The 27,300-nt window shown below is 40.4% G+C and overlaps 1 non-coding gene across 1 annotated transcript; it reads left to right on the forward strand.

Annotated features, from left to right (window-relative positions):
• Positions 1-8,325: 8,325 nt before the first annotated feature.
• On the forward strand, positions 8,326-8,432 carry LOC133305020 (small nucleolar RNA R71). Its single transcript, XR_009750714.1, has one exon. It is a non-coding gene; the product is annotated as a small nucleolar RNA R71 (small nucleolar RNA).
• The last annotated feature ends 18,868 nt before the right edge of the window (positions 8,433-27,300 follow it).

Consider the following 27,300-nt stretch of genomic DNA (forward strand, 5'->3'; position numbering starts at 1 on the left):
GATAAAGCCGACAAAAGATAACATCCCGACATTCAAGTAAACCAGTAAATATGGTTGAATTGGATATGAGGGAAGAAGTTGTTATTCCAAGACCTAAGCCAGATGATGAATTGGAAGACCTTATCCTAGGAGATGAACTGGTAAATTTACCAAAATTAGTAAGACCATCAACTCTGATATCAAAGCCGAGTTGGCAGAATTTTTGAAAAATAACAACGATGCCTTTGCATGGAAATCATTCGAGATACCTGGGATTGATCCCAAGTTGCAGAATTTTTGAAAAATAACAAGGATGCCTTTGCATGGAAATCATTCGAGATACCTGGGATTGATCCCAAGTTCTATTGTCATAAGTTGGCAATCTATCCCGCATCAACTCCAGTGGCACAAAAGAAAAGGAATCTGGGACCGGAAAGAAGACAAGTTTTTGAAGAACATGTGAAAGAACTGCTTGATGCCGGGTTCATAAGAGAAATCCCATACACTACATGGCTTGCTAATATAGTCATAATGAAGAAGCCCAGTGGAAAATGGAGGGTTTGTACGAATTACACTGACCTCAATAAGGTGTGTCCAAAAGACTCATATCCAATGCCCAACATAGACCAACTGGTAGATATTTCAGCCGGGTTCCAGTTGTTATCCTTCATGGATGCTTATTCAGGCTACAATCAAATTCCAATGTACCCGGAAGATAAAGAAAAACAGCTTTTATTGCTGAAAAGGCCAATTATTGTTATAATGTTATGCCTTTTGGGCTCAAAAATTCAGGAGTCACGTGTCAAAGAATGATGAATAAAGTGTTTGAAGATCAACTCGACAAAAATGTGGAAGTTTATATGGACGATATGATTGTTAAATCATCAGACATGGCAAGCCATGTCCGAGATCTAGACCAAACATTTCAGAAGCTCAGAGCATATCTCATCTGCTTGAATCCGGTTAAATGCGCACTTGGAGTCCCTGCTGGAAAATTCTTGGATTTTATGTTAACCCACAGAGGAATTAAAGCAAATCCAGATAAATGAAAAGTTGTGCTGGATATGAAGGCTCCTAAAAGTAAGAAAAAGATTCAACAACTGACGGGTAGGCTGGTTGCCCTAACCAGATTCCTGCCTAAGTTGGCTGAAATTGCCCTCCCATTTTTCAAGTTATTAAATAAAGAAGCTGAGCATGGATGGTTCATCAAACAACAAAAGAAGTGGAGCTCACCCCGACAGACACAAGAACCACAGAGAAGAATGACATCTTGAAAGTATATGTTGATGGTTCATCAAACAACAAAGGAAATGGAGCCAGAATAATAGTTGAAAGTCCAGAAGGGATTTCAATAGAGCACTCCCTACATTTGAACTTTCCAACTTCAAACAACCAAGCAGAGTATGAAGCCCTGATAGCTGGACTTATGTAGGTCAAAGAACATGGGGCTAAAAGAGTGAAAGTTTTTAGTGATTCCCAACTCGTCACTTTACAAATTGATGGCAAGTATTAAGCCAAAGGTTCTTTACTGATGAGATATTTGAACATAGTCAAAGAGATTATGACTGAATTTGAGGAAGTGGTAATCACCCATATTCCTCGAGGAGAGAACAGCAAATCTGACATCTTGTCCAAATTGGCAAGTACTAAGAACCCTGGTAATCATAGAACCGTGGTTCAACAGAGCATAGTGGAGTCGAGTTGTGTGATGGTAATCACATCGGTAAAGATTGGAGGCAGGAAATTAATACCTACCTTGAAAAAGGAACACTGCCAGAAAATTCAATGGAATCTAAAAATTTGATCCGAGATGCGGGACTGTACACCATCATGGAGGATCAACTATATAGAAATGGGTTGCACTCCCCAATGCTGAAGTGCTTGAACTCAGAAAAAGATGAGTATGTTTTCGCCGAGATATATGAAGGAATTAATGGCCAACATATGGGAGCTAAAGCCCTAGCCAAAAAAGCTCTTCAAGCGGGGTATTATTGGCCCACCATGGAAGGTGATGCAAAAGATCATGTGAAAAAATGCAGCAACTGCCAGAAACATGCTAGGCTGATATTTTCACCTCCAAAAGAATTGAAATATATCTCAGTTCCATGGCCCTTTTACAAATGAGGAATAAATTTGCTGGGACCATTCAAGGCTGTTGAAGGACAACTGAAATGGCTAATTGTAGTTGTTGATTACTTCACAAAGTGTATAGAAGCTGAACCCGTGACTACTATAACCCCAGCTAGAGTTCAAAGATTCTTTGAAAGAAATATTATTTCCAAGTTTGGAATACCATCTGAGATAGTGACCGACAATGGAACCCAATTCACTGATAAGAGGTTCCAAGAATTAATGGTGGACTTAAAGATTCATCACCACTTTGCATCTGTAGAACATCCCTAATCAAATAGGTAAGCTGAAGCTGCAAACAAAGTAATTGTGGATGATTGAGAAAACGAATGGAAGATGCTAAGGATAGCTGGGTTCATTATCTATACTTTGTTTTATGGGGATACAAAACAAGTATCCAAATAGCAATCAGAGAAACTCCATTCAGACTTACTTATGGATGCGAGGCTATGATCCCGGTTGAGATAGGAGAACCTTCTTGGAGGAGAATGAACACGATCAAATAGAAAGTAAAAGAAAATAATAAAGCTCTTGCAGTCGAGCTAGACCTGATAGACGAAGTCAGAGTCACAGAACATTGCCGAGATATGGCAATCAAGCAATTAGTAGCAGCCAGATATAATAGAAAAGTAAGGCCAAGGACATTTGAAAAAGATGTCCTGGTACTTAGAAGAGTAGACACTGGCAACAAGAATGCTAGAGATGGAAAGTTGGCTGCAAACTGAGAAGGTCCTTACCGGGTTAAAGAGAAACTCGGAAGAAGGCCTTATGTCCTGGAATCAGTAGAAGAAAAGCCTGTCAAAGAACATGGAACGCGGATAAACTGAAAATGTATTATAGTTAAATTCGAGTTCCATGGGTTGGCTATTTTTAATATTCTTTCAATTTCTAGGCGAATTATTTTTGCTTTATAGGGATTGTTAAAGTCGACTATATCGACAAGTTCATGTAATCAGTATTTTTGATATCAATAAATGAGGAATTTTTCGTTTCGAAATTTGTCCTTATATGATTATGATGCATCAATATATATATAAATCTGAGATACAAGTGTGATTTGTCATGCTGACTCTGATCAAGTCGAAATGTTCTATATTATGGTCGAAAAACCAAACAAGGACATGTGACAATATTGCCTTTACCTTGGATAAAAACCAGGTAGTAAGACCTGGGTTATGATTGAAGGAAACAATATTTAACTTCATCAATAATAACTTGGCAAAATGCGAAGTTAAAATATCAAAAGTGTCATGGAAAAGAATACATGACAAAGAAAATACGAAATTCGTACAATATATTTTGAGCCCGACCAGGTCAATAGATAGTACTCGAGATGCATATCCGAGTTAATAGATATAATGATATAATCCATCTCGGATGGAGAAAATCTTGATGAGGTTTGAAATACTTGGAAATATATCTATGTTATCAAACAAACTTAAAGAATAAGTATGCAAAATCTCATTATCAAGATAATGCTATCAAAAGACACAGATTTGATAAATGTAAAAATATGTCAGGAAATATTAAAAAAAAAGATCGGATAGAAACCCGACAATATTCATTACAAAACCAAAAGGGGAAATGGCCCCAAGGAAAGAAAAAATTACAAGAAAAGACTGGCATCCCGACCTTTCATTCTACTAGCACCTCAGTTTGGACGGTTTTCTCATCATCCACCCCGGCAGCACTCTTATTAATAACTTCCTCCTCTCCTTCAACCCGGTCACCTTCTATCTAGGTTGCGGAATCATCTGCAGGAGATTGAGGAGGAGGGATAATTTGACCATTGTTGACGTAGTCCATGTGATGCAAACTAGCAGTATTAAACTCGAGGCTAGGATTGAGAACCTTAATTTGCTTTAATGCGTTGTTGAAAGAGCCTAATACTGACTTCTCCCGTTGATTCTGATAGTAATAGACGTCGGTTGCATCCTCTTTCAATTTTCTTTTAGTATTCTCAAACATTATCTTAAAGTCCTTAAGAGACTGAACATTACTAGCATGAAGAAGCTCAAGGGAGGTGTATTCAGACTTGGAAGACCTTAAGTCCTCCTTCACCTTCGAGAGTTCTTCATAAGTCTTAGCTTTCTCCTCCCTGGCAGCTTTCATCTCGGCCAGAGTCCGGATATATTTATTTTTTAAAGACAGCAAAAGCCTCGCCCTATAAGCCATCTTTATACAATTCAATTCAATTTTTTCCAATTCCTTAACCTCAGCAGAGGTAAAAGGAGGGGGACTAAAAAAGTGAGGAGGAGGACAATTGACATCACAAAAATCATTGCTGACTCCGGATTGCCAAACGACATTCTTTGAAAGTCCAAAAGAAAACAATGGTGGAGGAGGAGGAGGAGGAGGAGTGCTAGCCAAAGCTTGTGCAGAAGAAGGGATATCTTTATCATCCGGTGTCCCTTTGTTTTTATCCCCAACAACAAGCTTGTTGGTTGTGGGTTCCGGTGTTTTTCTTTTCCGGGTTGTCAAGTCGACAACTGCGGTCTTCTTTCCTCGACCCAAAGCAGCCAAGAAGCTTGGTTGCTCATCTTGTTGGTCTTCCATGTCTGGAACTGCAAGTAAGAATAATAGAACCATGTTAAAATGGGATATTACATTGCGAAAACCAAGTAAATGAATATCAGACAAAACATACTCATTTTCAAATCCAAATTCTCCTGAGATTTTGAAAATGAGAGATTCCACGCTAACATGGCCGCACAATTTAACATATGCAGCCATGGAAACAGACGCACTGATCTCATCGTCAGTCAACCCAGTTTTCTTAACATGGTAACTCGAAGGAGCAAAATTGTAAAGGTCAGAAGACCAGTATAAAGGAAATTTTCCCTCTCCATCCTTTGAATCGGAGGAACGAAGGAACCAAGGCTATTTTCCAGGTTGGGCGGCTATCTTAAAGAACTTTTCCTTAAAGTTCTTAAAGGACTCAGAATAACGTGGAAAAGTTTCTGTAATGGATGACCTCAGATATTCACCTAACATTTCCTTTCTGGAGGTTCACGACCAGTACAGGATGTAATGGCTTGAAAATAGAAAAAAAAAGACAGAAACTGTGCAAGGAAAAGTGAGATAAGCACAAAGGCGTTTAAACACTTTTGCAAAGCCCCAACCATTGGGATGGAGTTGAGAAGGAGCTATATGGAGATGATTTAAAACACAAATTTGAAATTCGATTAAAAGAAACCGAATGCCAAGTTTGGTAATGAGATATCGTTGGAAGAAGAAAAAAGAAGACCCATCTGGATTCCTTCGTGAGAAAACCGGCTCATCTTCATCGGGAGGAACGATGTCGTAATTTTCCATGTTGCCGACATTAGGCCCCGTTACATCTTACACACTCATCTCGGAAGTAGTACTCAAAACTTCATAAGTTACCCGAGGATATTGGGCTATTAAGAAGGCAGGAGGAGACTCGAAATCCGACTCAACAAAACAGACTCATCTACAATCTCTGACGGAGATGATGTCATAAATACCTAAAACAAGGAGAAGTATAATCAGAAGAAATGGATGGGCATACCAGAATCAAAATAGTTACTAGTTGAAGAATCACTAGTTGATAAACTTGCAGATTTATCTGAGACTGAAATCGGATCATTGACATCACCAGAAGCCGAGGTAGATCCCGGAACGTCTCCATGGAGATAACTCAATAAGGTGGACTCGGCTAAAGAGTCACTCTCTCTCTATAAGTTTGAAACTTAAAAAGACATAAGAATAACAAGGGCCATCCTGTTTAGGCTTTACAGACCTAGGGGAGCCTGAGAAGAAGACGACACATCCGGATTTAGATAGGAAACAATATGGGGAGTGTCTTGCTGGGTTCTAGCAAAATATTGGGGGATACGTTTGTTTACAAAAGGACGACCTTTACCCTGCTTACTTGAGCCTCGACCCCGGTCAATAGGGTCTTGAGGAATCCTATGGTTTGATAACCCAGACCTACCTTTACTGTTACTTCCACCACGATATCCACGAAGCATGGCTTCGTGTTTCTCCTTTTCAGTACGAGGTATTCCCCATAATCAATATAGAAGACCATGAGGAACTTTTTTGAGAAGATCTGATTCATCTTTTTCCTGGTCTCCACCACAGATAGTATTCCGAGGATTTTTCTTCCCTTTCATTATTGAAGGAAGTAGGAAAAATATGAAAAATTTGTTTACAGTCTTCAGACAGAAGATGAATACTCATTCAGAAAAACCAGAAAAATCATGCAAGGTACAGATGATTCAAAAAACAACAAGATTCAAAGACACAAGAACATTCAAAAATTCATAAACTTAAAAAACCAGAGAAATGGAGATTCAAAAAACATGAATAAATTCATACATTCAGTGCGAAATGAAGATTCAAGGATGAATCACTTCAGAATTTCAAAAGGAACTGAGGAATCTAAGAGACAATGAAGGTACCTGAATAGAAAGAGTGTATGGAGACGCTTGAATGAGAGCTCCTATACGCACGAAATTCAGAGAGGAAAATAAAGAATGAACTTTTCAATAACTGCAAATGAGAAGTGGGAGAATGAAAAGGAGGGAAGTATATACTACAACTATATCCGTAGCAATTTCGAATGGGAAAGGTCAGGGGCATAAATATCAATTTCCCCAAAAAACAATGATTAGATACCTGAAATGACTCAAGCATTAAACGCACACGAAATACGAAGACGACATAAATTGCCTGCAACACACTAATGAATGTAGAAATTGCCACGTGGAAAGATTGCACCACTGCTACAATTAAAGGAAATTTTATCCCGAAAAGATAATTACACGAACGACCGGGATAGTAGAAACCTTTAGCCAGGTTCCAAAAATGAGCTTCTTCACGCAACAAGTAACGACAAGCTTCACTTTGAATACTCGAACCGAGTTACAAAGCAGATGAGCTCGGAGGCAAATTGTCAATTGGAGATTAAAGCAACTCAAGTTCATCTGTAACTCCGGTTAGAATGACATGAATAGTATCTCGCCACATTGAATATTCAATTTGCCAAGATAGGGGCAAATATATTACCCTTTAATACGAGAAACTAGGAAATGTTAAAAAGTTCAAATTCCCGGAGGCTCTCTAAAGGGAAGTCCAAAGAATTTTTACTTAACCTTGATGTATAAAAAAAGATTATGATAACCAGGATTGGTTTCTCGATAATCCAGAAAACCTTCAAAGGAACCCGGACAAATGCAAAATTTTCAGAGACTAAGAATATTTTCTCCCCGGCAGCCCGAACACCCAAATTGCCTCGTGTTGCGACTCGGCAAGTGCACCGGTCATAAAAGTAATAAAGTTTACTGAGTACGAGATCGCTCCCACGAGGATCAGAATTTCAAGCACTAGTTCGCTAATCGCGTTTTAGTTGGACAATCAAAGTTGGATTGGAGAGAATTGTAATTGAAGAACTTAAAAATTAAAGACAAGTAATGAAAAGCAATTAAAGAAATTTCAGAATTAAAAAGACAATTGAAGAATGATGATTGATTAAGAATGTAAAACAAGCGTAGTTAGGATTTCGACTTCCCCCAATATCCTCGTTATGTTATGAATTAAAGAGTCAAGAACCTTTTCTTAATATAATGCCAATCAATTCTATCTAAGTTAATTAGGGATCAATTCCTTGTTACCCTAAATCTATGTGATCTTGAAAGAACTCTAGTTCCCCGATTATTCCCCAAGAAAACATGCATTAAGATCAAGAATTCCAAGATTGCACAATTACCCTATGTCTATCCCTAGATCACAAGGATTATGATAAATTTACCAAGTCAGGGTTCATGCACCAACATCCCTATTGTCATTCAATTCCCCAAAATCATTCTATAAGGAGCAAACTCATAGAAAGCATTAAAGACAGATAAATTTATTCAATTATAAAAAGAAAAGAATTCGGAGACAATTTAATTCATAAACATAAAGATTCAATTGGGTTCTATCTACCCCTAACTACATAAAAATCTAGCCTAGCATACTGAATTCAAAAACAATAATAAAGAAAAGAGAACCCCAAGCCTCCATTGGTGTGATGTTGACTTGGTTCCTCAGTGTTCCAGCGCTCCGCAACAGAATTCCTCCTTCAGGTCCTTATGTAATTCTCTGGATTGGTGAATTGGTTTCAAGGAGCCTCCTACAGCAGCATTTACCAGTGTTCTTGTGTTGGACGTTATCCCTTGGAAAAAGATTATTGCTTTCTCCCATGCTTCAATTCCATGTTGAGGACACTTCCTGAGTGATCCTTTGAATTGTTCCCAAGCCTCGTACAAAGATTCACTGTCTTTTTCTTCAAAAGTAGTGATCTCCTCCTTGAGCCTTGCCATCTTTGAAGCTGAGAAAAATCTGGCCAAGAATTTTCTTGCTAAGTCATCTCAACTAGTTATGCTTCCTTCAGGTTGAGACTGTGGCCAATCTCTTGCTTCATCCTTCAGTGAGCACGAAAATAGTCTGAGCAAGATAGCATCACGAGAAACTCCATTCACTTTTAATGTATCACAGTAAAGTAAGAAATCATCAAGATGACTATAAGGGTTCTCTGTGCTTCCTCCAGCGAACTGTTCTTTTTGAATCAGTTGCAGCAGTGCCGGCTTCAGCTCAAAGTTGTTAGCCTCTATATTTGGTCTAACAATGCTCGCCGTCTGTGGAACTCAAGCTGGGGTCATGTAATCCCCCAACGTCCTTGGAGCGAGTTGATTGTTTTCTTCCATCGGTTCCTCCTTAGGTTCCATTGAACTTGAGGTTTCGTTTGCTTCCTTCGCCTTCTTTGCTTTTGCGTCCTTTCTAAGTTTCCTTTCTGTCTTTTCTATCTCAGGATCAAACTGCAAGATTCGCGGGTTAAGAGTACCTCGCATAAACTTAAGATCGAAAAGATGAACAGAAAAATAGAAAAAAATATCAAATAAACAAAGAACGCAGAAAAATAAATATGCAGAAAATTGATGCAGAATTTTAATGCAGAAAAATATTTTTAAAGAATATATAAATTGCAGAAAATTAAAACGTCCAATCTAAAAGTTAATTAGTTACTTCTAATGTTGAAGAATTTGATCCCTGACAATGGCGCCAAAAACTTGTTAGCGACTCGGCAAATGCACCGGTCGTAAAGTAATAAAGTGTACCGGAGTATGAGATCGTTCTCACGAGGATCAGAATCTTCAAGCACTAGTTTGCTAATTGTGTCTTTGTTGGACAATCAAAAATTGGGTTTGAGAGAATTGTGATTTGAAGAACTTAAAATTAAAAACAAATAATAGCATGCAATTAAGAAAATTCAGAATTAAAAAGAATGAATGAAGATGATGTTTGATGAAGACTTTAAAACAAGCGTAGTTAAGGTTCCGACTTCCCGCAATCTCCTCAATATGTTATGAATTAAATGGTCAAGAATTTATTTCTTAATATATTGCCAATCAATTCTTTCTAAGTTAATTACGGCTCAATTCTATGTAATCCTGAATGAACTCTAGTTCCCCGATTATTCCCCAAGAAAACATGCATTAAGAACAAGAATTCCAAGATTGCATAATTATCCTATGTCTATCCCTGGATCACAAGGATTATGATAAATGTATCAAGTCAGGGTTCATGCACCAACATCCCTATTGTCATACAATTCCCCAAAATCATTCTATAAGAAACAAACTCATAAAAAGCATTAAAGACAGATAAATTTATTCAATTATAAAAAGAAAAGAATTCGAAGACAATTTAATTCATAAACATAAAGAATCAATTGGGTTTCATCTACCCCTAACTACATAAAAGACTAGCCTAGCATACTGAATTGAAAAACAATAATAAAGAAAAGAGAACCCCAAGCCTCCATTGGTGTGATGTTGACTTGGTTCCTCAGTGTTTCAGCGCTCCGCAACAGGATTCCTCCTTCAGATCTCTATGTAATTCTCTGGACTTGTGAAATTGGTGTTTTGGTCTGACCCCGAGCTCCTTATTTATAGCCATTGGAGTTGTATCCTTCATTGTATCTCTCACTGAATCCTTATCAGATTTGTAGTTTATTCTACAATTGTTTCCTTTTTGCATTTAAGATCTTGTAGATTGGTGACAAATTTTGAGCTTTGAATCTTTGTTGTGATCTTTCGTCATATCTTCCCATGGATTTATATCTATTCTCAATCAAGATTGATTTGTTTCCACTTTGTATTTTTGTAAAAATCTGATGCACATCTTGATAAAGATATAAAATCTCTTTTGGATTTAGATTTGGCCGTGCATGGACGTTTTCGCGTGCTTTTAGAGCGCCAAAACGTCCTCCCAGTGTATTGTTGTCTGCCTCTGGGCGTTTTGGCGTGCTGATGACTCGAAGGATGTATTATTGCTTCCTGAGCGTTTTGGCGTGCTGTATGACCGCCAAAACGCTATGGTCCAGGGGGTTATTGTGTTTTTCTTCATTTTGCGCGTTTAAATGTGCTTCCTGGACGCCAAAACGTCCTCCTTCAGCTGGTACACACTTAAAATCTTGCTTTCTTGAGGCTTCAACTCAACTTGATGTCTTCTTTTGGTTCCAAAAGGCTATAATAGGTGTCAAAAATCCCTTGAAATAAGAATTATGACGACATGTTAGCAAGATATCCACTTATTGTGACTTTTCGATATAAAACCCTAATTACCATGCAATTTATGGTATATTTTAAACATAATTAAGCCTAAAACCATAGTAAACCAAGGGTTTATCACCTCGCTGAGGGACAACTGTTATGGACTCATATATGAGGCCCATCTATTGATAAGTCCAACAAGGGGAAATCTAAATATAAATCAGATATAGTTAAGAAAAGATATATATCAAGGATGTCAATCCTAATACGACAGCATAATACATGAGCTCGAGCCGTTATCAGAAGCATTGAAGATCCAGAATCCAATACTCACAGGTAAACTCCATACATAAGAGATAAAGCTTACAGGTACGACACTCTTTCTTACTATTATGCTGTCATTGTGCACTCACACACCGGCAAAGCCATTTATTATTCTTCTGTAAACTGTAAGAACCCGCACCGTTAATTAAGGTATTTAATTAATTAATTATGCAAAATTAGGAAATGATTCCATAATTAACCCTAATAATTATTTATGAGGCTTAATAATTATAATAAGTGGGTTAGAATGCTGAAAGTCGCTTTTCAGAAGAAAAGTGCAGATACTGGTTCCGCTAGTCGGTATAAATGCGTGCCGAAAAAGTATCCCGGAAAATTAAAGTAAGTGCATGATAATTACTATAATAATATGTAGGACTTGTAAAACGAGTTTCAAGTCCAAATAATAAGAACTAGTGCTAGAAACCGGTACTGGCTTTGAAAAGCGGGTACCGGAAAGGTGCTCAGAAAGTTATAAGAAAAATATGATAAATCTTAGAAAATTATGTAGTTTCATAATCCAAAGTTTGAGATTAAAATGTTAAGCGTAGCAATTAAAGTTAATACTGTGCGTTTATGTGTTAATCACTATAAATAGGCACACTTGGCCCTAAACCCTAGGCACTCAGATTTGTCTACGTGACTTGGTGGCTGACTTGCACCTTATACACTGTTCCATTGCTGTCTTCTTCCTCTTGGAGAGCCTTGTGGCCTTTTCTTCCTCTCTTTTTTCTTGATTCTTCATCCTTGAGCTTGTATACACTTGAGAGCATTCTTGTGGGAGTGAAAGGAGGGTCTTTTCTGAGGTTACAGCTACTGTGTTGAGCTGGTGAGGGGGATGAGTTTGAGAGGAGTCATCTTGTTCTTGGTGTTTGAAGCTTCAAGGAGCCTCCTTGTTGTGTAAAAGAACCACCTTTGTGCACCATTTTTGTGTGCAGTGAGAGACAAAATCTTGGAAGTGTCTAGTGAGCTCCAAGAGCATCTCCATTCTGAGTTTTGAGCCTTGGTATGTTGTACCAACCTTTAACTTGGGTTTTAAGGCTTGAAAATGGTACCTTGATGCAGCTAATGACTAAAAGATGATAACTTGTTGTTGAGTAATGTTGAACACGCCTAGAAATGCATGATTAGGTGTTTAAAATCGGTAAAAAGGGAACCTTTAAGGGATATCTTCACGAAAATGCAGAAACTGCATTCTGTCATGAAATATCCGGATATTTATCAAACAGATATCCGGATATGTGGTTTTGGGATATCCGGATATTGGATATCCGGATATGTGAATCTGTATATCCGGATATTGCATATTCGTATATGGATAGTGAGATATCTGGATATGGTCCCGAGGAATATCCGGATATTCTGGGATTTCGTGGAACAGTAGCTGTGATGTGTGTACAGTAGACTATTGGGGGTTTTTGGACCCTAGTTTGATGAAGTTGAACTTTTGTATTTAATGGACTAAGCCATAATCATGGGATTAAGGGCTTGTGGCTTTGTTAGAAGCTTTAAGACTTAAAACGTAATGAAAATGCGTTGTCTTTAATTTGTATGCATGTGGTACATGTTTATTGATTATATTTGGTTCATATCAGATTGTGATCTGCTGTGATTGGACTTTGAGCTTGTGGCATTGGATAACTAGCTTAGAGGTAAGCTTTCGTGTCCTCGATTTAGCCATGTTGTGGTTCCACCATGTCCCATGGGGGTATGGTTATATGCATGCTGTGTTACATGCTTTTGATGTTTTGGAAATGTTGTTGAGCTATTGTATGTTAGTGCCTTGTTGATATGCATGGAGGTGTTCCACCTATACGGTAAGCCTGAGTATGTAGAACATACAAGAGGGTGAGGCTGTGGGTGAGGTGCAAGCAGTGTTCCTTGTACTACATGTAGAGAATAGACGTATTCCTACATTTCTCTGGCCAGTATATAGTGATTACACACATGCCATAGATATCTATTGCACTACATAGTTTTGGAACTGATAATGATATAAATGCTTTTTGAACTTATATTGCACATGTAAGTGAGCTTGGGGTGGAAGATCCTTAAGGACCCCTTGTCTTACTGAGATTTCTTGTTTAGAGATCTCACCCCACGTTTGGGGAATGCTTATTTCTGGGTCACATGATGTTGAGACATCAGGCGGTAGGAGGCCGGAGCTGAGTTAGGTTGCTGTTATATTATGCTGCCATGATTGGATGCTGGATTTGCATGCTGTTTATATGCTTATAGCTTCAGTTATGTTTATGGAATTTTATGTTGAGACTGGTTGTTTACTATGTTTATTTGGTGAGCATGGGGATTGTCCATGACACATAGTATTGTTATGTCTTGATTACGTCTTGAGTCTTTTGGTGTTGTAATAATGTATCAGGATATTGTCCGGATTACGAGATGTAATACCGTGATGTAGATACACACTTCATTTATGTATTGAGCTATTTCAGTAGATGTCTTATTGCAATTTACATACAGGCGATATTTTATGAAATTTATTAAGTAATCAAGTTGGTAATTGATAATGACGTCATAATTGAAAAGAAAAAGAACATTCCGCATTTTTAATTAAGCACCACTTAATACGATGTAATGTTAATATTCCGGGTATACACGGGGTGTTACATTTTATGGTATCAGAGCAACGGTTCAAGGGAAAAGCCTATATGTATTGCAATGATTAGGATCTTTGGTTGTGTCTGTTTTATGTGTTTGCTCCGTCAAGTGTTATTATGATAATGCATATGTGACCATATTGCGTGGGCCTGATCAACTCATAATTTGTGTAACTTGTGCAGAATCATGGTAAGACCCGGGAGAAACCGCGACACTTCGGAGGATCGGCCCGATCCTGTCCTGGCTGCATTGGCTGAGATGCAGGCGGCCCGACAAGCCGACCAGGAGGCCATGAGAATGGCAAACCAGGCCATGCTGGACGCCGTTAGAGAGGCGAACAGGAAGGCCATTGAGGACGTGTTGGAGGCCAACCGTCTGGCGAACATGACGTGTTTAGAGTCATGTTGGAGGAGATGAGGAATGGCCCTGATGTTGGTCATGCTCCACCGCCACCACCTCCACCGCCACCACCACCACCACCTCCACCCAGTCTGCAGGATGACTCTCAGAGTCAGATGGGAGATGGCAGTCACCTTACGGGAGCCATGCAGACCGTCCCTATTTTCGTTGAGGATCGTGATGAGATCGACCGCCGGCTGAATGCTTTCCGTAAGCATAAGCCACCTGCCTTTGATGGATCCTTTGATCCTGTTGCTGCGGCACGTTGGCTTCAGGCGTTGGACAAGATATTTCGGGTCATGCAGTGCACAGATCCGCAGAAGTTGATGTTCGTTACTTACATGCTGGAGGGAAATGCCCATGAGTGGTGGACAAACCTTTCTCATGTCTACGAGATGCAGGGTCATGTGATGACTTGGCCTATGTTCGAGGATTTCTTCTTGGGTCAGTACTTTCCATATGACGCTCAGGAGAGGCAGCAAGGAGAGTTTAACAGATTGGTTCAGGGCTCGTTGTCTGTGGACGAGTACCTGGCCAAGTTCAACCAGTAGGTGAAATTTGCACACTTCAGGATGGCGAGGCCTACTCCTACATTTCTGGCTGCTAAGTTCCGCAGGGGACTTAGTGAGGATATTGTTGGTTACCTAGCTGGTTCTGCTTCTAGAGATTTTGGGTCACTGGTTCAGCAGTGTCGTGATATTGAAGATTACTACAGCTCGAGTAAGGCCAAGAATGCCAAGGTTGCTGAGGCGACGAAGGTTGCAGCTGGTAGTTCCACTTCTTGGCAAGACAGGAAGTTTGGGAAGAAGGGCAAGGGTAAACAGTTGGCAGCTCGGCAGGCGCCGAGTCAGTTCAAGAGGACTTCTGCTCAAGGGAGTGCAGCGAGACCTCCTGCTCCCAGGTGTTCGGGATGCGGGAAGACTCATTTTGGGCCGTGTTCTACCGGCCAGTTGATTTGCTTTCAGTGTGGCAAGGAGGGCCACTTCTCCAAAGACTGTCTGTCGGCGACGGCGAGGGCTACTGTAGATGGTTCCCCTTCCACCTACTTCGGCACCGGCAGTGCCACCATCTTCTGGGAGAGTTTATACTCTGGATCGTCAGCAGTCGGATCGAGCTCCGAACCTTGTCAGAGGTACTGTTACGATTGGTACATCAGCTGTTGATGTTTTGTTTGACTCTGGGGCTACGCATTCTTTTGTTGCTACCCCGATTGCTGTGGGGCTTGAGTTACCCAGTGATGTGCTTTCTCCACCGATGCGGGTGACTACCGCCACCGGAGAAAGATGTGATGCTAACACTGTTCATCGCGATGTGGAGTTTCAGTGGGATGGTCGTGAGTTCTCGGTGGATCTGATAAGATTGCCGATGGCCAACTTGGAGGTTATTCTGGGCATGGATTGACTGTCCAGAAATTGTGTTATGATTGATTGTTGTGCCAAGCGTGTAGTGTTGTCTCCGTGTGATTCCACAGCCAGTTCCTCGCCGTACATTTCGTTGCTGCAGGCTAGGAGAGCTTTGAGAGCAGGGGCATTTGGTTATGTCATGTTGGGAGGTTTGGTGAGTGGTACACAGGAGGACATCACTGACATTCCTGTGGTGAGGGAGTTCTTTGAGGTGTTTCCTGAGGAGATTCCTGAGTTTCCGCCACAGAGGGAGATAGAGTTCTCCATAGATTTGTTGCCAGGTGTGGGGCCGATTTCTTTAGCTCCATACCGGATGTCGCCACCAGAGTTGGCAGAGCTGAAGAAGCATATTGAGGATCTTTCAGTGAAAGATTTTATTAGACCGAGTGTGTCTCCTTGGGGAGCACCGGTTATCTTTGTGAAGAAGAAGGACGGGACAATGCGATTGTGCACCGACTACAGGCAGCTGAACAAGGTGACAATCAAGAACAAGTATCCCCTTCCTCGGATTGATGATCTGTTGGATCAGCTCAGGGGTGCTTGTGTGTATTCCAAGATTGATTTCCGGTCCGGATACCATCAGATTCAGGTGAAGCCGGAGGATGTCCTGAAGACCGCATTTCGCTCAAGATATGGTCATTTTGAGTACTTGGTGATTCCGTTCGGTCTCACCAATGCACCTGCTGTGTTCATGGATTACATGAACCGGATTTTCCAACCGTACCTGGATCAGTTTGTGATCGTCTTCATTGACGATATTTTGATTTACTCCAAGACGGAGGAAGAGCATGTGGAGCATTTGAGAACTGTTCTGCAAGTGCTGAAGGAGAAGAAGCTGTATGCGAAGCCTTCCAAATGTGAGTTCTGGCTCAAGTCTGTGAAGTTTCTTGGGCATGTTATTTCTGCTGAGGGAGTTGCAGTGGATCCGAACAAGATTGAGGTCGTACTGGATTGGGAGAGACCCAAGACAGTTACGGAAGTGAGAAGCTTTCTAGGTTTGGCAGGTTACTATCGGAGGTTCATCAAGGGATTCTCCACCATGGTTTTGCCATTGACTCGCCTTACTCGGAAAAAGACTCCATTTGTGTGGACTCACGAGTGCGAGGTCTATTTTCAGAAGTTGAAGGAGAGACTGACTACTGCTTCTGTGTTGGTCTTTCCTGATCCTGCGCTTGAGATTGAGCTTTACACCGACGCCTCCGGGAAGGGGCTAGGTTGTGTGTTGATGCAGTTGGGCAAGGTGATTGCATATGCTTCGAGGCAGTTGAAACCTCATGAGGAGAACTACCCTACTCATGACTTGGAGTTGGCTGCTATTGTGTTTGCTTTCAAGATTTGGAGGCATTATCTTTTTGGTTTGAGGTTTGTGGTGTTCAGTGACCACAAGAGTTTGAAGTACCTGTTCGACCAGAAGGAGTTGAACATGAGGCAGAAGAGATGGATAGAGTTCATAAAGGACTACGACTTCGAGCTAAGGTATCATCCTGGCAAGGCCAATGTGGTAGCTGATGCTTTGAGTCGGAAATCCAGTAGTTCATCCAGTTTGTTACTTGGTAACTTTGATGTGGTTGAGAAGTTCCGAAACTTGGCAGTGACCGCTCCGTGTGAGAGTGTACTTCTCGAGTTGGAAGCAACAAATGTTGTGAACGAGCTGATAGAAAAGATCAAAGAGGCACAAGTTCAAAGAGAGTGTCTGGATTATGTGAAGAACCAAGACGGTGTGTCTTGGAATGATGATGGATTGCTTTTGTTTCAGCAGAGGATTGTAGTTCCTCGAGGCCCGTTGACAGAAGAGGTTATGGCAGAAGGCCATAAGGGTCAGTTTTCTATCCACCCTGGTGCTAGTAAGATGTATCAAGACTTGAAGAAGAACTTCTGGTGGCCGGGCATGAAGAAAGATGTTGCTATCTTTGTGTCAAAGTGTTTGGTTTGTCAGAAGGTGAAGATTGAGCATCAGAGATCGTCTGGTGAACTTCAACCTCTTGAAGTACCACAGTGGAAGTGGGAAGGTATTTCCATGGACTTCGTGGTGGGATTGCCGAAGACTCAGGCGGGTTGTGACTCTATTTGGGTCATTGTGGACAAACTGACGAAGTCTACTCATTTTCTTCCAGTGAAGGTGAGCTTCACTACAGAGCAGTTGGCCAAGCTTTATGTCCGCGAGATTGTGAGGCTTCACGGGGTGCCCGAGAGTATCATTAGTGATAGGGACCCGAAGTTCACATCTCGGTTCTGCGAGGCACTGCAGGAGGCTTTTGGTACGCAGTTGAGATTGAGTACCGCCTATCACCCTCAGACTGATGGACAGACTGAGAGGACCATCCAGACCTTGGAGGACATGTTGCGAGCTTGCACGTTGGAGCAGGGCTCGGCATGGGATAGGTACCTTCCGTTGGTTGAGTTTTCTTACAACAACAGCTTTCATGCTAGCCTGGGCATGGCGCCCTACGAAGCACTGTATGGTAGGAGGTGTCAGACCCCTACTTGTTGGTCTGAGGTTGGGGACAAGGAGCTTTTTGGCTTGGACTTTGTCCAAGATACCACCTTACAGATCCAGATGATCCATGAAAAGTTGAAGCAGGCGCAGAATCGCCAGAAGAGCTACTATGATGTCAAGCATCGTCCGCTGGAGTTCAGTGAGGGTGAGCACGTGTTTGTGAGACTTTCACCTGTCACCGGTGTTGGTCGGGCACTCGGAGTGAGGAAGCTGAGCCCGCGATATATTGGGCCATACCAGATCTTTGGTAGAGTAGGACCTGTTGCCTACCGGCATGCCTTGCCTCCGAACCTGGCTAACATCCACGACGTGTTTCACGTGTCTCAGCTTCGGAAGTACATAGCAGATCCTTCGCACGTGGTGCAACCGGATGATGTGGAGGTTCAGGAGAACCTGAAGACTCCCGTCGGACCACTCAGAATTCTCGATCGTGGCGAGAAGCAGCTGAGGAGCAAGATCATTCCAATGGTCAAGGTGCAGTGGACCGGAAGAACTCCTGAGGAGTGTACTTGGGAGCGTGAGGACGAGCTTCTCCGGCAGTACCCCGAGTTTCGACCAGGTATGTTTCTGATTTTGAGGTCAAAATCCTAAAAAGGTAGGGTGAATGTAAGAACTCGCACCGTTAATTAAGGTATTTAATTAATTAATTATGCAAAATTAAGAAATGATTCCATAATTTTCCCGAATAATTATTTATGAGGCTTAATAATTATAATAAGTGGGTTAGAATGCTGAAAGTCGTTTTTCGGAAGAAAAGTGCAGATACCGGTTCCGCTAGTCGGTATAAATGCGTGCCAAAAACGTATCCCGGAAAATTAATACAAGTGCATGATAATTACTAGAATAATATTTAGGACTTGTAAAACGAGTTTCAAGTTCAAATAATGAGAACTGGTGCTAGAAACCGGTACTGGCTTTGAAAAGCGCGTACCGAAAAGGTGCTCAGAAAATTATAAGAAAAATATGATAAATCTTAGAAAATTATGTAGTTTCATAATCCAAAGTTTGGGATTAAAATGTTAAGCGTAGCAATTAAAGTTAATACTGTGCGTTTATGTGTTAATCACTATAAATAGGCACACTTGGCCCTAAACCCTAGGCACTCAGATTTGTCTACGTGACTTGGTGGCTGACTTGCACCTTATACACTGTTCCATTGCTGTCTTCTTCCTCTTGGAGAGCCTTGTGGCCTTTTCTTCCTCTCTTTTTTCTTGATTCTTCATCCTTGAGCTTGTATACACTTGAGAGCATCCTTGTGGGAGTGAAATGAGGGTCTTTTCTGAGGTTCCAGCTACTGTGTTGAGCTGGTGAGGGGGCTGAGTTTGAGAGTTTGAGAGGATTCATCTTGTTCTTGGTGTTTGAAGCTTCAAGGAGCCTCCTTGTTGTGTAAAAGAACCACCTTTGTGCACCTTTTTCGTGTGCAGTGAGAGACAGAATCTTGGAAGTGTCTAGTGAGCTCCAAGAGCATCTCCATTATGAGTTTTGAGCCTTGGTATGTTTTACCAACCTTTAACTTGGGTTTTAAGGCTTAAAAATGGTACCTTGATGCATCTAATGACTAAAAGATGATAACTTGTTGTTGGGTATTGTTGAACACGCCTAGAAATGCATGATTAGGTGTTTAAAATCGGTAAAAAGGGAACCTTTAAGGGATATCTTCACGAAAATGCAGAAACTGCATTCTGTCATGAAATATCCGGATATTTGTCGAACAGATATCCGGATATTGGATATCCAGATATGTGGTTTTGGGATATCCGGATATTGGATATCCGGATATGTGAATCTGTATATCCGGATATTGCATATCCGGATATGGACAGTGAGATATCCGGATATTCTGGGATTTCGTGGAATAGTAGCTGTGCTGTGTGTACAGTAGGCTATTGGGGGTTTGTGGACCCTAGTTTGATGAAGTTGAACTTCTGTATTTAATGGACTAAGCCACAATCATGGGATTATGGGCTTGTGGCTTTGCTAGAAGCTTTAAGACTTAAAACGTAATGAGAAGGCGTTGTCTTTAATTGTATGCTTGTGGTACATGTTTATTGATTTATATTTGGTCCATATCAGATTGTGATCTGCTGTTATTGGACTTTGAGCTTGTGGCATTGGATAGCTAGCTTAGAGGTAAGCTTTCGTGTCCTCGGTTTAGCCATGTTGTGGTTCCACCATGTCCCATGGGGGTATGGTTATATGCATGCTGTGTTACATGCTTTTGATGTTTTGGAAATGTTGTTGAGCTATTGTATGTTAGTGCCTTGTTGATATGCATGGAGGTGTTCCACCTATACGGTAAGCCTGAGTATGTAGAACATACAAGAGGGTGAGGCTGTGGGTGAGGTGCAAGCGGTGTTCCTTGTACTACATGTAGGGAATAGACGTATTCCTACATTTCTCTGGCCAGTAGATAGTGATTACACACATGCCATAGATATCTGTTGCACTACATAGTTTTGGAACTGATAATGATATAAATGCTTTTTGAACTTATATTGCACATGTAAGTGGGCTTGGGGTGGAAGATCCTTGAGGACCCCTTGTCTTACTGAGATTTCTTGTTTAGAGATCTCATCCCACGTTTGGGGAATGTTTATTTCAGGGTCAGGTAATGTTGAGACCTCAGGCGGCAGGAGGCCGGAGCTGAGTTAGGTTGCTGTTATATTATGCTGCCATGATTGGATGCTGGATTTGCATGCTGTTTATATGCTTATATCTTCAGTTATGTTTATGGAATTTTATGTTGAGACTGGTTGTTTATTATGTTTATTTGGTGAGCATGGAGATTGTCCATGACACATAGTATTGTTATGTCTTGATTACGTCTTGAGTCTTTTGGTGTTGTAATAATGTATCAGGATATTGTCCGTATTACGAGATGTAATACCGTGATGTAGATACACACTTCATTTATGTATTGAGGTATTTCAGTAGATGTCTTATTGCAATTTACATACAGGCGATATTTCATGAAATTGATTAAGTAATCAAGTTGGTAATTGATAATGACGTCATAATTGAAAAGAAAAAGAACATTCCGCATTTTTAATTAAGCACCGCTTAATACGATGTAATGTTAATATTCCGGGTATACACGAGGTGTTACATAAACCGTGATCTGCTTGACTCAAGAATATTTAACTTATAAATACCTTAAAAAGGACACCTAGATTCAAAAGTAACAAACTAATCCAGTAGACTAGACGTCTGTGTCTCTAAAACTGAACTGTCTCTCTTACTTAAAGGTTTTGATGCTACTACATTAGTCTAATTACAAATAGAGATTTGATTTTCTCATGTTAAATGAGAATTCAATTCTCATGTTGTAGAGATAAAAGCATGTGGGACCCATGTGTTAGAAAAAATTATATGTAGGACCCATGTCAGCACGGAAATCGAAGGGTGTGTAGGAAAATTTGAATTCTCATGTTAAATGAGAATTATAAAACCCTTACAAATAACGTTTAAACACCCAAGACAGTAAAAAGTTGTGCTAGAAATTTGGAAGTGCAGCAGGGGCATCAATATGGACAATAAACATATACCTCATTTATTCTCCATTATTTTATTCTGATGTACTGTACAATCAAAAGTATTTTAGTCAATACCAAAAAAGAAGTATTTTAGTGTTCATGTTTTTTGTTTGAAAATTATCAGTAATTTAAGTAACGTTTAATATTTAATTAGTTATCATTATATTATAGATAATTATATTGATATTTTTTAAGGTTAACATATTAAAGTTAATTATACTCAAATTCTCACCCCAAAAAAAATTATACTCAAATTATTTTTAAAACATGTATCTTCCTTCTTTATTTTATTATTTTTAAAAGGATTTTGTGTATAGTCCCAAATAAAAGTAAGAATGCATGTATATATTTTTTAAAAAAAATATATAATATCAAAGTATACGAATAATACATAAAAAAAAAAGTAAATGCGATTTTTTAAAGAAAAAGATTATAAGTGTAATTGACTATATACTCTTGTAAAAGAAGTAAGAGAAATCATTCTTTATAGATCAAAATATTTAGTTAAAATCAAAACAAAAACTTCATGTCGCTAATAACATTAAATTAAAAATAAAAGTTGCACAGGAGAGACTAATACGATTCAACTCAAATTTTTGTTTTTCTTAACGGGCTATTTGGTATAGGAGAAATTTTTTTTTACCGGGAAGAAAATTTTCTAAAAATATAAAGGGAAAATTTTTTGTCGGACAAGTTACAAAAAGATATTTGGTAGGACAAAATTTTATCGGGAATATTAAGTTCATTTTACAAATGCTATATTTGGTTATTTGTAAAATATTGATGGGAATCTTGACCTAAATAACAAAATCACCCTTATTTTTGAATTTTGAAATGAAAAAATTTACATCAAAAAAATTGACAGTGCTGTCCCTTATCCCCAGTAAGCTGTTATTATTGTTATTATTATTGTTATTCCATAATGCAAAAACCTGACAACATCAATTGAGCTAAAGGGGTGTATTGGATTGAGATTTTAAAGGATTTTAATGGATTGTTTTTGGACAAAAAAATCTGTTGGTATTCGATTAAGATTTTAATGGATTCAAAAAAAGTCACGTGATATTCGATTAGGATTTTAAAGGATTGTTTTAGAATCCGTCCAAATCCGTTGGTATTCAATCAAGATTTTAAACAATGGAATCACAATCTCGTGATTAGGGGTGTAAATGGGTTAGGCTGGTGTAAGAACCCGCACCGTTAATTAAGGAAATTAATTAATTAATTGTGTGAAATTAGAAAATAATTCTATAATTGACCCTAATAATTATGAGATGCTTAAATAATTATGGTAAGTGATTAATAACTCTGAAAGTCGTTTTTCTGACGAAAAGTGCAGATACCGGTTCTGCTACTCGGTATAAATGCATATCGATTAAGTATCCCAGAAAATTATAATAAGTGCATGAATATTCCTAGAATAATATATAGGACTGTGATTTCAAGTTTCAAGTTAAAATAATAAGAACTGGTGCCAGGACTGATACTGGCTATGGAAAAGCGCGTACCGGAAAGGTGTTGCGAAAAAATATATAAAAAAATGAAAAATATTAGAAAAATGAGTAGGTTCAGATTCCAAAGTTTGAGATTAAATTGCAAAGTGTAGCTATTAATTCTAATATTGTGTGATTAACTTTAATGGCTTATAAGTAGATCCTTTCACACAACCCTAAGCTGATTCTCCAGCCTCTATGCGTGGGTTTTGGCTGCTGGTGGGTGTCTTCATGCTTGTCACCTTCTCCTTGGCCATTCTTGCTTGAAAAACTCTCAAGTCACCTATTTTTACATTGATTCTTCTCTTTTGTACATTGTAAACACTTGGTAGAGTGGTTGTAAGGGAGAGGAGGGTGTCTTCTGAGTTGTTTTACCTCTGTTTGAGTGAGTGTTGGGGGGCCTGAGTTCTTGGGTTGAGGAGTGGGAGTCATTTCTTGGTTGTAGGAGCTTCAATGAGTGACCTTTGAAGAGAAAGAACCACTCTTGACCACAATTTTCGTGGGTTGTGTTTAGCCTGACTTTGGGAGCTTCAAGTGACCTCCAAGAGCATCATCCATTTCTGTTTTGAAGCATTGGGTATGTCCTTGAATCTTTGATCATGAGTTTTATGGTTAAACCTTGAGTCTTGGCATGTTAATGAGTTAAATGGATAACCAATCAGTATATGAACTTAAAAGAGAGTAAAAATGCATGCTTTAACGTTTAGAAGTGTTAAAAATGAAACCTTGGAAGTGATATCTCGCGAAATGCAGAAATTTCATTCTGTCGCGAAATATCCGGATATGGATATTCGGATATGCCCCCGACATATATCCGGATATTCTGGGTTTTCGACAAACAGTAGCTGTACTGTTCATACAGATGCCTGTTATGGGTTTGTGGACCCTAGATGGATGAAGTGGGACTTCTGTAATGATTAATCTAAGTCAGAATCTAAGTGATTAATGGCTTATGGCTTTGTGATAAGCCTAAAGACATGAAACTTAAAGGAAATGCGTTGTCTTTATGTCATATGCTTGTATGTTTGAATATTGATATGATTGCTGCTCCAAAACAGATTGTGTTTGTGCTGTGTGTGGAATTTGCGCTTGGTTGGACTCTTGGCTTAGGTAGCTAGCTTGAAAGGTAAGCTTTTGTGTCCTCGGTTTAGCCATTGTTGGTTCCACCATACCCCATGGGGGAATGGTTTAAATGCATGATGTGTTTTCATGCTTTGATGATTGGAATGCTTTTGAACTGTTAAGTGTAAGGGCCTTATAATATGCATGTGTTGTTCCATCTAAACGGTAAGCCTGAGTATGTGGCGTCATACAAGATGGTGATTCTGTGGATGGGTGCAAGTGGCGTCTTGCACTGATTGTAGGAGATAGACGTATACCCTGCATTTCCCTGGCCAGTAGAATATCTTGACACACATGACATGGTTATCTGTTGCATTATACTGATTTTGGAACTTATATTGTTGAACTGTTTTTAGAACTTATATTGCACATGTAAGTGAGCTTGGGGTGGAAGATCCTTGAGGACCCCTTGCCTTACTGAGATTTCGGTTTAGAGATCTCACCCCACGTTTGGGGCACCATTTCAGGTTCAGGTAATGCGGGGGTTGAGTCATCTTGCGGCAGGAGGCCGGAGCTTAGCTAATTTTTGCTATTTATATGATGATATGTTGGGATGCTGAATTATGCATGTTGTTATATGCTATTAGCTTGTTATTATTATGTTGCTGTTGTTGACACTATTTTGGCTTTGTTGCCTTATTTGGTGAGCATGGGGATTGTCCATGCCACATTGATTGACTATGTCTTATTTTAGATTCGAGTTGTAATAATGTATCAGGATTATGTCCGGACTACGAGTTGTAGTTCTGTGATTTTATATACTCACAGTTATTTATATATTGAGGTATTTCAGTTAGCTGTCTTTTGCAATTTACATACAGGCGATGTTTAATTGAATTGACTTAGTAATCAACTTGGCTAAGTTTAATGACGTCATAATTGAAAAGAAAAAGATATTCCGCATTTTTAATTAAGCGTGGCTTAATACGATGATATGTTAACAAACTGGGTATACATGGGGTGTTACATTTTATGGTATCAGAGCACTTTCTAGGGAAAAGCTGTATGTATTGCAATAACTTAGGATGTTTTGTTGCAAGTCTGTCTTATGTGTTTTCTCCGAGAGGGTTTTACTACGATGATGCATGTGTTATCACATTGTGTGGGCCTGATCAAATCATGCTTTGTGTAACTTGTGCAGAGTCATGGTAAGGCCTAGGAGAAACCGCGAGACGAACGAGGATCAGCCGGATCCTGTCCTGACTGCATTAGCTGAGATGCAGGAGGCTAGACTAGCCGATCAGGAGGCCGCTAGATTGGCCAACCTGGCAATGATGGACGTCGTTCGAGAGGCGAACCGGAAGGCCACAGAAGTTGTGCTTGAGGCAAACTGGCTGGCGAACATGGCTTTGATGAGGGTCATGTTGGAGGAGATGAGGACTGGTCCTGTTGGTGACCAGCATCCTCCGTCGCCGCCTTCACCCAGTCTTCAAGATGAAAGTCAGAGTCACTTCGAGGGTGCCACTTATCCTACTGGGATGATGCAGCTTTATCATGAGCACGTTGAGGATCGTGATGTGATTGATCGCCGGCTGAATGCTTTCCGCAAGCATAAGCCACCTTCTTTTGATGGATCTTATTGTTGCTGCACGATGGCTTCAACGTTGGATAAGATCTTTTGAGTGATGCAGTGCACCGATCCGCAAAAGTTGTTGTTTGCGACGTACATGCTGGAGGGCGATGCTCATGAGTGGTGGACGAACACCTCTCACACCTACGAGATGCAGGGCCATGTGATGACATGGCCATTCTTTGAGCATTGCTTCCTTGGGAGATATTTTCCTTATGATGCGCAGGAGCGGATGTAAGGAGAGCTTGATCATCTGGTGCAAGGATCGTTGTCTATGGACGAGTACTTGGCTAAGTTCAATGAACTGGCTAAGTTTGCACATTTCCATATCGCCATGCCTACTCCGATGTTTTTGGCTGCTAAGTTCTGCAGGGGACTTAATGAGGAGATAGCTGACAGGATTGCTAGAGCTGCATCCAGAGATTTCAGCACTTTGATTCAGCAGTGTCGTGACATTGAGGACGTCTGAATTGTGAGCAAGGCCAAAAGGGCCAGAGAAGCTGATGTTAAGGGAACAGGTAGTTCAACTCCCTGGAAAGACAGGAAGTTTGCTGGAAAAGGAAAAGGAGAGCAGTGAGCTGCTAGGCAGGCGCCTAGTCAATTCAAGAGGACTTCTTCGCAACAGGGGGTTTTGCTAGACCTCCTTCCACTTCTAGATGTGCGGGGTGCGGAAAGGAGCATGCAAGACGTTGTGCTACCGGTCAGTTGATCTGCTTTCACTGTGGCAAGGAGGGCCACTACTCCCAAGACTGTCTGTCGTCGACGGCGAGAGCGGCAGTGATTCAGGAAGTTCCGTTACAGATGGTTCCTTTGTCTGCTACTGCGGCACCCGTTGTACCACTTGCTACCGGACGTGTGTACACCTTGGATCGGCAGCAGTCGGACCGAGCTCCGAACCTTGTCAGATGTACTGTTTCCATTGGTGGATCTTTTGTTGATGTATTGTTTGACTCCGGGGCTAAGCATTCCTTTATTGCAACCCCGATTACTGTGGGGCTTGAGTTGCCCATGTCTGTGCTTTCTCCACCGTTGCGGGTGACCACCGTCACTGGAGAAAAGTATGATTCTACCACTGTACATCGAGAAGTCGTGTTTCAGTGGGATGGCTGTGACTACTCGGTAGATCTGATTGGATTGCCGATGGCTAATCTGGAAATCATTCTGGGCATGGATTGGTTGTCCAGAAACTGTGTGATGATTGACTGGTGTGCCTAGCGAGTGATGGTGTCTCCGTGTGATTCCACAGCCAATTCCTCGCCTTTTATTTCTGTGCTGCAGGATAAGAGAGCCTTGTGAGTAGGGCATTTGGTTATGTCATGTTGGGAGGTTTGGTGAGTGGGACATAGGAGGATATCACTAGCATTCCTGTGGTGGGAGAATTCCTCGAGGTGTTTTTTGAGGAGATTCCTGAGTTTCCGCCACAGCGGGAGATAGAGTTCTCCATAGATTTGTTGTCTGGTGTGGGGCCTATTTCTCTAGCTCCATACCGGATGTCGCCACCGGAGTTGGAGGAGCTGAAGAAGCTCATTGAAGATCTTTCGACGAAAGACCTCATTCGACCGATCGTGTCTCCATGGGGAGCACCAGCCATTTTGTGGTAAGGTATGATGCCTTACTCCATTACTTAATCGTGATGGTGCCTTGTTTGAGAATGTGAACTTCTCTTCACGGAA

This window comes from Gastrolobium bilobum, unplaced genomic scaffold (genome assembly GCF_033153095.1).
Source record: "Gastrolobium bilobum isolate Gb01-03AN ecotype WA unplaced genomic scaffold, APGP_CSIRO_Gbil_v1 utg20602, whole genome shotgun sequence".
Taxonomy (NCBI): domain Eukaryota; kingdom Viridiplantae; phylum Streptophyta; class Magnoliopsida; order Fabales; family Fabaceae; genus Gastrolobium; species Gastrolobium bilobum.